Source organism: Panthera tigris, chromosome B3 (genome assembly GCF_018350195.1).
Source record: "Panthera tigris isolate Pti1 chromosome B3, P.tigris_Pti1_mat1.1, whole genome shotgun sequence".
Taxonomy (NCBI): Eukaryota; Metazoa; Chordata; class Mammalia; order Carnivora; family Felidae; genus Panthera; species Panthera tigris.
The window spans coordinates 108,833,152-108,847,712 of NC_056665.1; the positions used below are offsets into that span (position 1 = coordinate 108,833,152).

Genomic DNA, 14,561 nt, shown 5'->3' on the forward strand with positions numbered 1-14,561 from the left:
CTTCACAGACAACAGCTACAGTTTTATTCAACTTCACGGTGTGTTTGCTTTTTTTTTTTTCCAAATTTTTCCCAGTATTTTAATATCTTGACGGCATTCATTCATTCATTCATTCGTTGTCTCATTCATTTACTGAGCATCTAATAAATGTCAGACATCATACTAGGTTCTTGTTAGGAAACGGGGAGCAAATGTGCACATTCCCTGTGTTCAGGGAAGCTTACAGTCTATCTAGTGGAAAAGATTAAATTAAAAAATTACAAACGGCCTTTGTATGGGGAGGTGTGTCACACAGACAGACAGACAGACACATACTTGGTGTTGGGAGTTTATTAAAGGCTGAGATTACCTACATTGGAAGGTCAGAGAAGACTTCTAGTGAAACAGTGATCAAGCTGCAATGTAGAGGAAACAGAGAAGCTCATTCTATAACAAAGCCACTTTCTTATCTTTTACACAAATATATATTTCACTTGAGTCAACATTGTTCATAATTTCTATTAAGAATGAGAATAATGTTTTATTTATTTTTGAGAGAGAGAGCATGCGCACAAGCATGAGCGGGGGAGGGGCAGAGAGAGAAGGAGACAGAATCCGAAGCAGGCTCCAGGCACTGAGCTGTCAGCACAGAGCCTGATGCAGGGCTCGAACCCACCAACTGTGAGATCATGACCTAAGCTGAAGTGAGACACTTAACCAGCTGAGCCACCCAGGCTCCCCCATCCTCTCTTTTAAAGAAAAGGTTGGATACTGAAAATATAAGACGTGTCTAGCTCTCTGTTGAATAATTAACAGAACACCGCTAGTCTTTTCCCCTTTGCTTTCCAATTGAAATTGTTAAACTCATAAAGTTTAAATAAACAGACCACCATTCACATATAAAAGTCATGTTTTGGGGCACCTGGGTGTCTCAGTCAATTAAGCAGCTGACTTCAGCTGAGGTCATGATCTCACAGTTCATGGGTTCGAGCCCTGCGTTGGGCTTGTGCTGACACCTCAGAGCCTGGAGCCTGCTTCAGATTCTGTGTCTTGCTCTCTCTCTCTCTCTCTCTCTCTGCCCCTCCCCTGTTTGTGCTCGCTCTCTCTCTCTCTCTCAAAAAAAAAAAAAATGGCAAAGGCATGTTGTTCACCCACCATCTAATTTGTAGGATACAAATGAGAAAGTCTGGGTTTTTTTTTTCTTTAATGACAAGACTTCTTTTTCTGGTCTCATTTTCTGTGACATCCATGTAGTTTCTCATTCCATTTTCCCCATGAAAGCACATGAAAGGTACATGTTTGCAAAGACAGTTTACTGGATTGAACAGGGAATGAGAATCCAACTCAGTTCAAATTATTTTCTAACGCCTTACCTAAGGGGTCTCAAAAACAAAAACTATGTCCTTCATTGGACAACTTACAATATCATCTCAATTTTTCCTGGATATTTTGTGAAGATACTGCTTGGCATCTTCAAGCCCCAATGTTTTTTCTTAATCTTACAATCCAAACCCCTTCCTGTAATTCTGACTACAATTTCCCACATGTATAAAGCCTCTCAGGGTCATCCTAGATAAAAAGAGTTTTCTCTTTAATTATTTAATTCTGCTGCCCTGCTTTTTGTTAGCATAACCTCCAGCATGTTGGTTTGGATACACTGTCTCAGGGAAACTGGGAAGATTAATCAGGCTTAGTGACAAAGATCCTATGTTTCTCATCTATATGAAAACATAAAATATGGCCCAGTCATACCTGGAGTGTTTCAGGAGTGATTATAGGGAAGCAACATAGATCTTGTCCATTACTCCCCCTTGTTTATGAGGCCTGTCACTCTATCAGAGAAGAAAATGAAATAAGTCTGCCATGATTTGTCTTCACAGTGCCAGGCTGACTGTTTCCTAGTTTATCATACATTTTTTATTCACTCCCACATGATAGTCTCGTTGACAGTTTCGTGCCAGTCTTAAGGAAAGGGCAACTCCCAAGGTTATATAAAAAGGGGCCTGGACTCCAAGGGAATTCATATCCAGGACACGAAATCAAGAAGCTGAAATCCGGGAACACCTGCAGGGTTGAAAAACTGGGAACCATACCTAAACTAAGAGTTTGAGTAACAATTATCAGAAATTAAAAGCAAATAGAACCTTAATACTAAGGGACATCTTTTTGTCATTCCCTGATCATTTGTTTATTTTCTGTAAAACAGGGAGCGGTTCCCAAGCTTGGGTTTCCTGGCTGGAGTGTCAAATGACAGGCACAAAGTAGAGCCATCTGAAACTTGCTCTGGGCCTGTGCCCTACTTAATAGCACATAAATAACTCAGAAATCAACTCATAATCAATGCTCTCCTGCTATTAAATTTCCATGAGGGCATTGTGCAAGATGGAAGTCGTCTACCACAATGCTATCTTCAAAGTACTGGAGATATGTTCTTAGAAATCCCAAGGATATTCTCAATACTCCATTATGAAAATATCACCCAAGACCTTTATATAAACAATTTTCAAACATAGTTATGTATACAAACTAAACAAACTCTTGGGGGTAATATATTCAATATGTTCGTAACTTAGTTTATATAAAAGTATCGTATTTCATTTTGTCTGACCTAAAAAGAGAAAAGAAACCATAAGCATCAAGTATGTAGTAATACAGGGTTGTTTGTCAGTCTTCAGTTCATTTCACCTTCACAAGACTGCTATGACATCCATTTCACAGGTTATGAAACTGAAGCTCAGTGAGGTCAACTACTCAGTTAGTAGTTAGGGGAGCAGAGATAAACAGAGATTTAACAGACAAGTTTCACCTCCAAATTATCTGCCTGCCTCCTGTTCACACACCTGTCTCCTGAGTTCCTGGTCAAGATGGTGGCCTTAGAACATGCTGTGGTCTCTCCTTCTCACTCCAAATTCCTAGAAATTACAAAATGGCTTACTGAAACTTAAATGAGGAACCCTCAGCAAACCCTAGATTCAAGGAAATTCTTAGGAACTCTGCAAGATGGGACACAGCATATATACAAAGAAGGAAAACAAAGCTCTAACATCCAGACAAATGGATTGGAACTCAACAGCTATAAATAAGAAGTGATTGCTAATAATGGCAACAACAGCATGAGACAAATTCTAGATGATGCCAACATGATAATCGACAGGGCAGGGAAGAAAAAGAGAAAAGTGAAAGAATTCTGGAGTTCTTTCCTTGGACAAGATGGAATAACAGTAATTTTTAGCCATGTTAAAAAAATATACATATATATTAAAATATGTGTATCAAACATATATATATATATATATATATATATTTGAAATGTACTCTTTCAAAATACAAAATTTTAGATTTAAAATGTACGTAATTTATGGTGTGCCAATGTTCAATAAAACCATTTGTAAAGGGTCAAGTATGTGCATTAAGATTTAGAATGCCAACCGAAGGATTGTTTCACTTCCAAATCATTAAAGGGGAAGTAAATAAACAACTATAACAATACCACTGAACACAAGATAGTCAATTCCATGAGAGGCAGAAAAGGAGGTGGGGAAAGAGAAGAAGCATGGTAAACATACATTAATTCCTACAAAGCAAAATTCAAATTAAATATAACTATATTAAGTTCAAAAAGCAAAGCAAAAATTTTAACTGGGAAATAAAACAATTTTAAATAACTCACACATTAAGGAATAAATTTCCAGACAAATTGGAAACAGGAAATATAACAATAATGAAAGTACTGAATATCAAAATCTGTGGGGGATGCCCAAGGATATTCTCAGAGGGAATTTTCAGCAACAGGTATGTTTAATAGAAAATAAAAATATTAAAATAAATTAAATTAAACTGAAATAGTAATCAGTATGATCTACCTCCAATCTCAATTTTCCATAAAAGATAAAAACAAAAAAATTCAAAGAAAAGGCAAAGAGTAAAATTTTAAATTAATAAACTAAATTAATAAGTGAAATTAAATAATAAACTAAATGAAAAGTTTGATGTCAGGGGGTGCCTGGGTGACTCAGTCGGTTAAGCATCCAACACTTGATTTTGGCTCAGGGCATGATCTCATGGTTTGTGGGATTGAGCCCACATTGAGCTCTGCACTGACAGCACAGAACCCGCTTGGAATTCTCTCTCTCCCTCTCTATCTGCTCCTCCCCTGCTCCATCTCTCTGTCTCTCTCTCAAATAAATAAATAAACTTTAAAAAAATTGTTTTAATATACAAATAAATAAAATAAAATCATACACCTCTCCAGAAAATAGTTTGGTAGTTTCTTATAAAACTAAACACACAATTACCATAAGACCCAGAAACTGCACTCTGGTGCATTTATCCTAAAGAAATGAAAATGTATGTTCACACAAAACGTTGTCAACAAGTGTTCATAGCAGTTTATTCACATTTGCCAAAAAACTGAAAACATTCCAGATGTCTGTTTATATACATACTATTTACTACTGCTCAGCAATTAAAAGGAAGGGATTATTGACACACACAACAATTTGGGTGAATCTCCAGGAAATTACGCTCCATGAAATGTCAATGCCAAAAGATTATATAGTGTATGTTTCCATTTATACACCTTTTTGAAATGAAAAATTCTTAGAAATGGAAAGCAGATTAGTGATTTCCAGTGGATTAGAATGGGGAAGTGTGTGTGTATAGGAGGGAGTTGGAGGGAGGCACATGTACATATGAAAGGGCAATAGGAGAGATTACTGTGGTGATGGAACTCTTCAGTATCTTGACTGCGGCATTGTAAACACAAATCTGGCCATGTGATAAAATTGTATAGAATACACACACACACACACACACACACACACACAAATGAGTACAAGCAAAACTGAGGAAACTTGAGTAAGATGAGTGGATTGCATCAATGTCAGAATACTGGTTGTGGTATTATACTCAAGCTTTGCAAAATAGTACAACCATCGGAGAAGCTGAGTAAAGGACATATGGGATCTCTTTGTATTATTTCATATGACTTCATGTTAACCTATAATTATCAAGATTTTAAAAATTAACAGAGACAAACTTTTGGCAAGTATAATCTGAGACAAGGCATAAGTCAACAATAAAAAAAAGAAAAAAAACTGAAAAATAGTATTATAAGGCAATAGTATGAACAACTGTCAATAAATATGAAACCTAGTTAAAATGACAAGTTTTCTAGGAAAAAGTAAATTATCTCATGACAAAGTTAAAAGTCTGAATGAATCAATAATACAGAAGAGATTCAAACAGCAATCAATCCAATCTACCTCCTATCTCTATGACACCCAATTCCTCCATGCAAAAAAGTTATAACAGAACTGAGACTGCTATCATTAGGTCAGTTTTCCAAGCTGGCTCTTGGCTAGTGACCAGCAAATGCTTCCTTACATTAATATAAAACTTTCTTAGGGGCGCCTGGATAGCTCAGTCGGTTGAGCATCCGACTCTTGGTTTCAGCTCAGGTCATGGTCTCATGGTTCATCGATTCCAGCCCCTTACTGGGCTTGCACTGAGAGCATGGAGCCTGTCTGGGATTCTCTTTCTCACCTCTCTCTCTCTCTGTCTCTGCCCCACTCACATTCACTCTCTGTCTCTCTCAAAATAAGTAAATAAGCTTAAAAAATAATAATAAAATAAAACTTTCTCTAAACGAGTGGCTCACTGTGCCTAAATTGTACAAAGAATATGGTTTGGGGCGCCTGGGTGGCTCAGTCGGTTAAGCGTCCGACTTCAGCTCAGGTCACCATCTCACGGTCCGTGGATTCGAGCCCCGCGTCAGGCTCTGGGCTGATGGCTCAGAGCCTGGAGCCTGCTTCCGATTCTGTGTCTCCCTCTCTCTCTGCCCCTCCCCCATTCATGCTCTGTCTCTCTGTCTCAAAAATAAATAAACATTAAAAAAAAAAACTTAAAAAAAACAAAACAAAAAAACAAAACAAAAATATGGTTTATGCTAAAAACCTGCATTCCTTCTGGGAGTCTGGAATTTGGGTGCTTATTATACAGAGGGTGCTTATGTAACCAGCCCCTGATAAAAAACTGTGGGTGCTGAGTCTCCAATGTGCTTCTTTGGTGCACTTCACTTCACGTGTTCATCTTGTTGCTAGTAGAATTAAGCATACCCCACAAGATCACACTGGGCAAGGACTCTTGGAAGCTTCCACCTGGTTTCCTCCAGACTTTGTCCCATGAAACTTTGCCCTTTCTTAATTTTGCCTTGTACCCTTTTGCTGTAATAAATCTTAGCCATGAGTTAAACTAAACACTGAATCCTGTGAGTCCTTCTAGCAAATCACCAAACTTGGTCTTTAGAGACCCCCGACATATCCCTTCACTATCCAAAAAAAAAAAAAAAAGTAAAGGTCTAAATGACTTTTTGAGCAAGCCTAACCAAACTTTTAAGTAAGAGAACATTCATTTTCTACAAACTGCTCTTAAACATACAAAAAGCTACCCTATGTATTTTCAAAGGCATGGCTTATGGAAGAACAGACAAACCTAGCAAACCTAGCACAACTTTAGAATATCATTGCAAAAGTCCTGAACAAATTGTTAGCAAATCAAATCTAGCCATTTACTAAAAGAAAAAAAGCATCATAATCAGGTTGCTGAGGCCAAAAAATTTAACCCCTCTCTTCCTCTCATAACCTAAATGCAATAAAAAATCCAGAAAACTCTGTTAGCTCTACTTAAATTAGAAGTAGATTTTCATCACTTCCACTACCACTCACAGGTCTGTTCTGTCTCTATCAACTCCCTCCTGTTTTACTATAAGGAGCTTTTATACACATCTCCTTCCTCTCTTTCTCGTCCCTCCCATATGTCTGTTAGTGCAGAGTGAATCCGCACAGCCACAAGGCAGGCCAGGCCGCTCCCCTGCTCAGAATCAGCAATGTCAGCCCATCCAAATCCACTACAAACTCCCTCCCTACACCCGATTCCCCTTACCAGCTCTGCTGTCTCTGTTTTACATTACACTTATCCCTTCCTACTAAAAATACCATTTTCTGGGCGCCTGGGTGGCTCTTTGGTTAAGCATCCAACCCTTGATTTCGGCTCACGTTTCTACACTGACAGCATGGAGCCTGCTTAGGATTTTCTCTCTCCTTCTCTCTCCACACCTCCCCACTCACACTCTCCCTCTCAAAATAAATAAATATTTAAAACTAAATAAAAAATAAAAATATAATTTTCTCATTTGCCATATTTAGTATTTTATGCCTTCCATTATTAGAATGTAAGCTTCTTGAAGTCAGGAATTTTGGAGTGTTTGTTCACTGATGCAACTCAAGTGCCTAGAACATTGCCTGTACCTGTAGACACTTAATACTTTTATAATCACTATATATCTGAGAATTGAAAAATAGGGAGAGAGATCAACACAATTCACTACATTAACACGTTTTACACACACACACACACACACACACACACACACACATGAACTTCTTAATAAATGTTGAAAATTTTTTTACTTTAAAAAAGTACTTTAAAAATTATAAATAGGAGAAAAATTGCCCTGCTCCATTGAAGAAAGAAATAGTAAACATCATGCTTTATTATGAAATGAGAAGTATTCCATTAAAAGTAGATAGAGGAAAAAAGATGTTCACTTTCATAGCTACTATTACATATTTTACTAATCATCCTAGAAATGTAGTAAGACAAGGAAAAATGAAATAAAACATGTAGGCTAGGATTGAGGAGATAAATAGTCATTATGCAGGATTGTTACTTAATAGAAAACCAAATGGAATCAACTGTTAAAATACTAGGACTAAGTTCATAGTGTAACAGGATATAAAATCAAAATACAAGCATCAGTAATTCTCCTATATACCAGCAATAACCAAATAAAAGGATAATTTTAGAAAGAACATAAAAAAGATAACCATAGGAAAGACTGTGAAATACCCATAAATAAACCTAACAAGAAATACTCAAGATCTTTATGGAGACAACTGTATATTATATATTTGAATCCTATTTTTCTCTTTTCCCCCCACTAAAATATAAGCTACTTAAAAGTAGGGACATTTTAATCAATGTTCTATCCCCAACACGTATAACAGTGACCTAAGAATAGTATGTGTTTAAAACATATTTGTTGAGTGAAGGACATATTTGTTGAGTGAAGAATACCCGAATAAATGGAGATATGCATGTGCATGAAGGGAAAGCTATAAATAAGCTAATGATCTAAAGTTAGCCTATAAATTCAATGCAATATTAGTCAAGAGTCCAATAGAAGGTTTTCATGGAACTTGACAAGATAATTATGAAATTCATATAGAAGACACAATGCTCAGGAATAGCTAAAGCCTAGAATTGGGTCCCATAAGATATCAAAATATATTACAAAGATGTATAAATTAATAAAACATGACATTGGTTCACAAATAGACATCTTGATCAATAAAATAGAATAGAAGAAGAACTGAGCCCATAGCATATGAACATTTTGTAAATGAGAATCAGCATTTCAAGTTGGTGGAATAAGGCTTTTAACTAGTTAACTTTTTTCCCCATCCTTTTTCTCTTTTTTTTCCCCATCCTTTTTCTCTTTTAATTTTTTAAAAATATAATTTATTGTCAAGTTGGTCTCCAGAAAACACCCAGTGCTCATCTCAACAAGTGTAACTTTTGAAAGCTCAAGAAATATAAAGTGCTTTACATACTCCTCTGTTTCACATGATATTTATATTTCAATTCATGACATTGTACACCTTAAACTTACACAATATTATATGTCAGTTATATCTCAATAAAGCTGGGGGAGGGAAGATACTGAAAAATATATATATTATGACCAAAGATTACTTTTACCTAAGCCTGCCTATCTCAGGTTTGTCTTGAGGATTAAAGGGGCTGGTACATGTTAAAGAACAATAAAATGTATTAAAATGCCCTAACATAACAATATGTTTATCATGAATAATTTCTCATGAATAATTATGTTACCACTTTATAATAATAAATTGAAAATTAACTGATGACAGCAATCAAATCTCAATCTTCTTTATCTTTTAGCCCTTAAATGTTTGCTGAGTCATACCAGATTCTAGTCTTCCATTGCCTTGCCTTGCCCTATTAGCTCTTAGTTTCCCTTAGATCTTATTGTGTTTTAATCATTGCCTCAAGGAGCAATCTGCCATGCACAAGTACAACATAATTAAATATACAATTAATCATCTTTATAAGCCATTTTGAGTGTAAAAATGAGATGGAACAGAAAGCCTCAACTACATTTTTTTTAAATTTTTTAACGTTTATTTATTATTGAGAGACAGAGCGTGAACAGGGGAGGGGCAGAGAGAGAGGCAGACACAGAACGTGAAGCAGGCTCCAGGCTCTGAGCTGTCAGCACAGAGCCCGACACATGGCTTGAACTCATGAACCGCAAGATCATGACCTGAGCCGAAGTCAGACATTTAACTGACTGAGCCACCCAGGCACCCCTCAGCTACATTTTTTAAAGCATATTTATTTATTTTTGAAAGAGAAAACATGAGCGGTGGAGAGGCAGAAAGAGAGGGAGAGAGAAAATCCCAAGCAGGGTCTGTGCTGTCAGTGCAGAGCCTGAGGCAGGACTCCATCTCACCAACCAGATCATGATCCGAGCCAAAATCAAAGTCGGACGCCCAAACGACTGAGCCACCCAGGTGCCCCAACTACATTTTTTAACACTGAAGTAATTTACACATAGCAAGGTGTCTTTCCCTTCAAGTTTCATGGATTGGTGTATCTGTCTACTTAAATTGCTACGTAAAGAAAAAAGTCATTTTCTTTGTTTAATTGTAAAAAATTACCTAAAAAATACATATTTATTATATATTATTTTTTCTAATAACATCTACTTGAAAATGGCTTCTAAACTGGTACTAAGTTAAAATTTCATTCCTAAGGAGAGGTTGGGGCAGCGATTTGTCAAGACAAATGAAGCCACAGGATAAATCTAATGCATCTTCTTGGCCTAGGATATAAAATGAGCCATGAATAATCAATAGTCACATAAATCAAGAACAGACCACACGTTAAAATAAATTTGAAATTTCTTTATTTGGAGAGCAGTGGTGGGCAAGTGATTCAGAATTGCAGACAAGATAGCAATGGTTTGTCTAATTAATAGGGACTTTCTAAATTCAATTTATATAACCACCTAGAATAATTATAGTGCTCAGGAGAAGTTGAAGAGTAATAACACTATAAAATCCAAGGCAAAATGGTTTTTAATGCATACTAGAAGAAGCTTCGGTTTCTTAATGATTCATAATCATCACCTAAAATAACATAGTTTGTCAAAGAATTTTATTCATCTTTCAAGTAATTGTAAAGCAGTAATACATCCCTGAGGTTTAAAAGAAAATTTTTCTCTTGGCTTTCTTCCCGTAATATGCTCTTGGAGTCTTGGAGAGAGGAGCAACAATTTTAGCCTCAAACCTCCCCAACTAAAAACTCTACCTTGTGTACAAAAGTCAAAGATTATTTGTCACTTCATCTTCAAGTCTGAGAGAATATCAATAATGAAACACATTCACAGAAATTCCAGTAATAAGATATAAGCCGAGTGAAAAAGGCTGGATTTTTAGGTGTAAACACCACTCTAATGTGTTTTCTTAAAATAGGAAAATATATCAAAGATTATTGTAAAAAAATTAGATTTGCTAATGATATATAAAGAACTCTAAGATGTTAACCGTATTTCTTCCACAAAAATAGAAATTGTTAATCACCATCTCAATTGAGTTACTCATGGTGAGTCATCATTTATGTTGGCCTAATGTGGTCTGGGAAAGTCTCACTCATGTTTATATTTTCAGAAGGCCCCCAAACAACCCCTTTAAATTGAAAGAGATACAAATAAAGAGAGCAACAATAAGGAAATAGAGGTAGAAAATGCCACAGGGATTCTGTACCACCAAGGAACTCCAATTGCTGAATAAATTAAGTATAACTGGCCACTAACAGAAAGATGGTTGAAAACAGATCATTAAAATCATGATTTTATATTAAATTTCATTTTAAAATGGGCATTACAATGTAGCTTTGTAAGTGACCCAAACTGTTCATTTCCTAGGAATTTTCCATTGGAAGAAAAGGAAATCTCATCGTTTCTCTCTTCTCACGTTTACATACATCTTACCTGTACATACAACATATTGTATGTACATTTACACATGCTACATATGCATGTTTCTTTGGCGATATGTAAGGGATGTGCAGAATATTGGTGGGGGAAGGATATTACAACATTCAGTCTTTGGCAATAAAACAAGAGGCTTGGTTAGATCAGGTCACTATGATGGCAAAACAGTTTGGGTTCTAGCCTCTTTATAGTACAAAGACAAAATAACAAAATTTGGGCTAGCTAGCAGGCACTGTCTATTTCTTACCTGCCCCTTAAGGCACACCTCAAATACCATGGGTTCCACAAAAACAGTTTGATGCCTACCTCAGCCCATTCATCTTCTCCTGCTGTAATCATATAATTCAATAGTACCTGTTATTGGTCAGACACTTCCAGCGTATGTTAATATATATAATTTTCCCTCACCCTTCTTCACAGTGTTGTAGCCACATTGGCTTCCTTCTTACTATTCCTCAGATGTTAACATTGCAGGCACAATCCCATCTTTTAAAAAATTTCTTTAAGTGTGTTTATTTTGAGAGAGACAGATACAGCATGAGTGGGGGAGGAGCAGAGAGAGAGGGAGACAGAGAATCCCAAGCAGCCTCTGCACTGCCAGACCAGAGCCCAATGCAGGGCTTGAACTCACAAAACAGTGAGATCATGACCTGAGCTGAAACCAAGGGTTGAATGATTAACCGACTGAGCCCATCCAGCCACCCAGGAATCTTTTTTAGTTCACCATTGTTTTCCAAGAATTCAGAACAGTATCAGACAGAATAGTAGGTGTTCAACAAATATTTGATGATTGAACAAATGAACACCTGTCTCTAAACCTCACATCAACCCATTAGACAGGTAATACTTTTCATTTAAAATAAGAAACAAAAACTTAAAGAGATCAGTAAATGGTCCAAAGTGACACAACCAGAAAATAGGAGCAGAATGACTACTGCACTGCTCTAGAGCACCTACATTATTGGATCTACTACTTTGACCTCAAAAGTGACATTAGTTCTATGCAGGGCCTCATTTTCCTGACCAGCACAGTGTCTTGTGTTCAATAAACACAGGAGTACTCTAATAAAATGAAGCAGTGACCCTAAGAATCTGTTTTTTGACGTGTTATAAAGAATAACATTAAGGAGTTTGGATGCTCAATAAACATAAGAGGGAAGGGAAGGAGGAAGAGGTCATAATCATCATGCATCATTAGCAGTTCCAATTTTCAGAAAACAAGCTATACAGGGGAAAACGGCAATGCAAATTAATTGTCCATTTTCTGGCCCCAACATCCTTAAGAAAGTCAAGTAGAACTCACCTGTCCCAAGAGCCTACACATTCCCAGTTCCCTTAATTTTTCTTTAGAAGAATGATATCTTACATTCTTATTCCAGTCTGTACTAGTCTAGAAACTGACTTGAAATTAATAAAATAACACTTTTAAAGTATGACAGTCTAGAAACCAATGCCATGAATTTACTCAAACTTTCTTTATGTCATTTTTCAGCTTGAGTATAAAGTATCATTGCCCTAGAAAAAGTGTTTATTAGAAATTATCATGAAGCTAGGTTTTTTGATATCTCCTGTGCGTTCCCTTCTCTTACTACTTAAGGAATCAGGAACAAGGTTAAATTATATTTCATACCCAGCCACACATGAATACACTACCACTAAATGTAGAAGTGTTTATATGCAGAAATACACAAGGGCCCCTTGTAATCTGGCAATTAACTCTATGCAATACTGCCATATGAGATATTACGAAAAGGGAACATATTTGATAAATTACTCATGAGGATATTCACATTTCAAATGTGCATGCCCTGCCATTTGAGCAGTGAGAATAGTCAGGAAGTAAATCCTCAAGCATAAATTATGAATTTTGCATTCTACCTTCCTTGAAAACAGGGTCTTTGTCTTATTCACCTTTGTAATTTCAAAGCTGAGCCAGTGCCTGGCACAGAACAGACATTCAATAAATGTTTATGGAATCAGATCAATACACCACAGGTCTCAGCCAGAGATCACCTGCTCCAATTAAACAATATATGAGAAGTGGCAATCTTTTTATTTAATTGGCTATCTGACTTTACAACCAGCCAAAAGTCTTGTGAGGTTCATACTAATTATGTGGGTAGAACTAATTGTGCTTTTTTGTTATCTTTTCTGCATGCAGTTAATGTCATCAACCCACTGTATAAATTTGTATATTCTTCCAAGTCCTTCCTTCTCTATTTCTTGAAAGAGGAGACCATATGTTTGGCATGCATCACATTGAATACAATATTTAAGGCTTGCAAGTTTCCCAAACTACTGTCACTTGTAGAAGAAATCTGATGAATAAATACCAGAGCAAAAAGTGGAATACTTATGGGTGGTACACTTATTTTCTTGCCCTGTAGACTTTTCTAGGATTGCAAATGCCATGAAAATGCACACATGATATTTAAACAAGTGAAGGCAGTAAAAGTGAAAGTGGAATTGTTTATCTCCTGAAGTCCTTTGGAACAAGAGCCATAGAGTTATTTTTTCTTAGTATCCCAATCTTGAACACATTGGCCCTCGTTTACGATGAAGCGAAGGTATAAGGAAGTGGGGGAAAATGTTATTCCAAAAAAGCTTTTCTAAAGGTCAGCTGTTTATGGAAGTACCAACCGTTTGGTAACAGTGCTAAATGATACAACTGAATTCTTTTTATTGAACTCACTTGATGGCAGGTACTGTGAAAGCATTTTATGTGCCTTACCTAATTTAGCCTTCAATGTAAATTTGAGGAGAGAAAGGCATTAATTCTCATTTGACATATGAGTAAACTGTGGTTTAAAAATAAGCGACTTGCCCAGAGACACCCACACAGTACATGGCACAGCCAGGATTTGAATCCAAGTGTGGCTGATGTTCATATTCTTAACAACCATATCCAGAATAATTGGTGGATTGGAGAACACACTGCTATAAAGGTCAATTAATTTCTTGAGCATCCAAATTCCTGAACGTTATTCCTTATAACGTGTCAAAAAAATATCGGCTTCTTCTTATGGTCATTACTTCATTTTATTAGAAAGAACAACCCTGATGTGAGAAGTAATTAACTTTGGGGAAAAGATTTAAGTTAGAACACCGAAACGATTAAGTTTGCTGTATCACTGAGGTGCCTTTTCTGATTTTCTGATGAGAAAAAAATCTTTCCCCACTGCCATAGAAACCCTGGATTCTGTTCTGAAAACCTGCAGGCCAGAAAACACTACTGATAGGATTTGAGAACACAGAGAAGCTCTGGAAACGAAAGGTTTGCTTGGAGAGGAGAGAAGCATGACTCAACAGAGAGTGGTGTCAGTATGCTGCACAGTGCGACACGGGCAAAGAAACGCTGAGACTCAGGACACGGTCTTATTCTTTCCAGCTCTGAATCCTAACAAATGATTGATTTAACTAAACTCTAAGGGTGGGATGGGGG

The 14,561-nt window shown here is 36.5% G+C and overlaps 1 protein-coding gene across 3 annotated transcripts in view; it reads right to left on the reverse strand.

Annotated features, from left to right (window-relative positions):
* KCNH5 (potassium voltage-gated channel subfamily H member 5) overlaps nucleotides 1-14,561 on the reverse strand; it is a 307,440-nt gene that overhangs the window by 164,557 nt on the left and 128,322 nt on the right. The gene's annotated exons all lie outside the window — the stretch shown is intronic.